Genomic DNA, 4,379 nt, shown 5'->3' with positions numbered 1-4,379 from the left:
AAGTTCAGAGAGTCGATTTCAGTACCCAAATTTCAGAAGTCTAAGTCTTTTGGAACGAGACAACCTCGACGGCCCGTCGTGCCCACGACGGTCCGTCGTGGGTTCCGTCGACTCACACAGTTTTTCCAGAAATAAAATCTGCTGCTCAAAACGACTAAACAGGTCGTTACATTAGTTGATTTGGATATTATATTAGTAAGATGTTTTAGATTATTTTATTCATATTTTATGGTCAGGTTGTGTCTACTCTTATTTTCTTTGATTATTATTTGAATGTTTAATTTCTAGTTTGTTTTATATTAATAGTGAATAATAGTTAATTATCGTATGGTCATTAATTATGGGGTTTGAGATATTTTTCTTTCATATTAATGTTCGATTTTACCACTCATGCGATTACTTTTTTTTGCAAAGTTTATAAAAAATTTTACGGTAATGCTTTGGCTATATATGAGGTTACTTTATTGATGTTTTTAATTATTTACTTTGATGTTTCCATAAAACTTTTTTATTCACTGTTAATGGTTTACTTGTTATTATTCTTAATATTTGTTGGTATAAAAAATTGTACTTGGTGCTAATGTTCTGTTTATTTGCTATTTTTATTATTTTAATATGTTATTATAGTTATTGAGCTCTAAAACCAATGAAGTTGTATTTTTTGCTGTTGAGTCTTTTAGAGTTGTTATAGTTAGCTTTCAATAGGAAATATTTTTCAAGGTCAATATTAGGATTATTTTGATTATTTCTTACTTTTAATTGTTTTTGTTAAAAATTGTTAAATGACCAATGAAAAATCTATCCGTCGGGTTTAGAGGCCTTTCCATTTTTAAAAGACGGAAATTTTTAGTTTAAGTTTATATAAATTGTTTTTGTTAAAAATTGTTGAAAATGGCCAATGAGAAAACTCTCCGTCGGTTTTGGAGGCCTTCCCATGTTAATAAGACGGATTTTTATTATTTGAGTTATTCATTTTTATTTATATTTATTTAGTACTAACTCTTTTACTAAGTGTCTTTACAAGTACCCGGAGGTGCTTCTCCTGAATTATTCGAATGAAGTTCGAATAGTACTTTATTTCATTATTATGTGAATATTGACGTTAGGCAAACTTTAGGCCGATGATTATTATTTTATTGTGTATATTGCATGTTTATCATATTTGTATATTATTTTATATTCTTCCTCAATTTGAAAAAAAATGAAATTCAGTTGGGAACCACATTTGTGGATTCCGAAGAGTGCCTAACCCCTTCCCTTCGGAATAACTTGAACCCCTTACCTAGAATCAATTTGGTTTCGTAGATTAATAATTGGTTTCCTAGTTTTCCTAAAAATTAGGTGGCGACTCTTTTTAAAAAAACTTGTTTATTTTTAAAACTTTGTTAAAATTGAATCAATTAATCATTTTCGAGTTGCCGCGACGTTTCGCCCTATTTCGAAAGAGTAGGGATGTAAACAGTATGTCCAGATGTTGGGAGCCTATTTCCTGATCCTTATCACTTTCTATCTTATCATTCACAACATAGTTGTGACCACTTTTGAAATGGATGTATTAATCCTGGTTTGTTCATGTTTCATGAATCTTCCTTACATTGCTTGTTAGAGTAACCTTTAAGCCTCATCATGCTTCTAGTTTTTTTTTTGGTTTGATTGATTGTGAGTATGCAAGATCGTTAATATATAACAATCCTCTCGGCCTTGCTTTGTTCGATTTTTAAGCATGCTTCTATAGTTTCTAAGATTGCTACATGGTTTCTTCATATTTGTTCGTTACTTACTTTGATTATTGTCTTAAGGGTTAAAATCAATAATGAATGTTGTTCTATTCCATTTTTTGTTGTTTTCCATTTTATATGAGTTTGATTTGTTCAAATAGGACAATTAATAGTCTAGAGAATATCCTGGCTTATCTCTGAATATGTTCACTGTGATAAGCATTAAGGTGGAATTAAATGATTAGGATAGCATATTTTGATTGCAATTTTGTCTCTTAAATGACTTACTTCAATTAGCGTACAATTTATATTCATTCGGTCTTAGTTCTCTACAACTACTAATTTTTGATGCCAGACCATGTTGGGATGCTTTTCATTTTTCTCTTGCATCAAGTAACAATTTATGAATTTTGTGCTTTGCGCTCTTATTTGATGTTGCCAATGATGTGATGTTAGATGTTTTCTTCTAATCCTTATAATTTTTTTTTCATATGATAATTGATTCAAGTCCACTTTGAACTCCTCCGTTGTATTTCTTCGGGTTGAATTTTTTTTTGAGTTAGCATCTTCGTTGTTCGAGTCAAGGGAATCGATGATCAGGGGTCAAAGAACGATTTCATGCCCCGGAGAGTTCAGAAACAACATGTATATCTGCTATATATAGAATTATACACTGGTATGTGTATACTGTATACATGAAATATAGGTTGAGGTACTATAAATACAAGGCGAAAAATTTAAATACAAGTTGCAGGAGTTGAAGAGGGGTGTATACACTTGGTATGTATCAGGTATACACAGAAATATGTCAAAAATATGACCTATATAAAACAATCTGCATTTGTTGTATACAAAGGTGTTTAGGAGTAAAAAGTGGGTCCAAAATCCAAATTTTTTGTGCAACGGTACTTGATTTATTGAGAAAAAGGTTGAAGAAGAAAGAAATGGGCTAAAATTCATTTGAATTTTTTTGCAGGGCCACTTATGAATGGGAAACTTACATAAATGTGCTATAATAATAAAATATTTACCATTTATAGCAGCAATATTTTTTTTTCACTTTATCGCTTTTAATTCATTTATAATACAATTTTAATACATATTATAAAGAACAATTTATTATTCACATATAATAAAAGTTTTAATGATGGATAATACATTTATCACACATTTTAATACACTTATAATACAATGTGACCATTTTTTTACCAAAAAAACACAATATATTTCAAAAACAATTATAATTCAAATATATTGCATAAATAATTCACTTTTAATACATATTACAGATTTATCACAGTATTGCTATAAATGGTAATAAACAAAAAATATCGCTAAAATCAGTAATTATTTTTTAAAATGTATTATTTTATGTAATTTTTCCCTTATGAATCTAGGACAGGTGTAGGCCAAGGGTCCAATAGATTTGGCCCAAATTTGGGTATTTCTTGGTCTTGCTATTATTTATTTGTTTAAGCCAACTATCTAACTATTTTATTGTGAATCACTTTTAGTTTTATTAGTTCCAAAGATATCTATTTCTTTTCTATATTCAAGAAAATGATGTAAATATTTATTTTATATAAATATTATTGCGTAGCATTTATTGTTGAGAAAATAATTAAAAAAAAACTTCAATCTATAATAGGATTTCAAACTACACACTCATACTTTATGAGAGTCCCATTACCCCCTGAATCTTTTTAACTAGAATAAATACTCCCTTAAAAACTCACCAGATTCGTATTAAGTGGTGCAGGACACGCGTCCAATGCGTAATAAATATTTTTTTTATGTATAAAAATTAATTATTATGTTTTCTTTATCTACGGGCATGACATTAGCTATTGGTTGGAGATTTTTCCATACATTTGCTTCCAAAATTCTCTCAATTGAACCTTCAAAATATCCTAATTTTTTTCAACAATCGCCGAATATACTTTAAATCTCAATTTGTACATAATTTTCTTTTTTCTCTCACTCAAAATTATTAACAAGTGCTCCAGAAACTCGATTAATTTCGGGGATTAAACTTTTAGATGCATTTAGTTTAGTTTAGTTTGATAGAAATATTCAAAATAAAGATATTGTAAGATTTTGTACTATTCGATATTTATTGTAGATTTGATCGTCAGCTTTATCAGATCTGAAAGATGAAGGTAATGCAAAACCTAACCATTTAAATTTTGTGTTTATTCTTGAACTAGTCTGCACACATGCTTTGCACGTGAGTCCTACAAAATTATGATATATTATAGGAGTAATATTAAAATTACATCAAACAAAAATGAATTTTTAATAAAAACTATTAAAATTACATTTTGAAGAATTTAAAAAATGATTTAATGAAAAAATATAAATGAATTACATGAACAATCAACTTATATTCTTTATTGTAAAAATAATTAGATATTTTGATAATCTTTCATATTTGGACAACAAAATTTATTGTGATAGATAATTTACCTTTTTATATTATTAGGCCGAAACATATGTTATGTTAGTTTGTTACTTTTCTAATAAAAATACACACACAAGACACCTTCTCAATTTGTACCAAAGTTTGAATTACCATATGTACTTGTAACAAGTATATATGTTGTCCCCATATTACATTGAAATGACATAGTGTGTTTATTTTCCTTTGTAGCATGAACATAA

This window comes from Solanum pennellii, chromosome 7 (assembly GCF_001406875.1).
Source record: "Solanum pennellii chromosome 7, SPENNV200".
Classification (NCBI taxonomy): domain Eukaryota; kingdom Viridiplantae; phylum Streptophyta; class Magnoliopsida; order Solanales; family Solanaceae; genus Solanum; species Solanum pennellii.
This window is presented reverse-complemented; position numbering follows the sequence as displayed.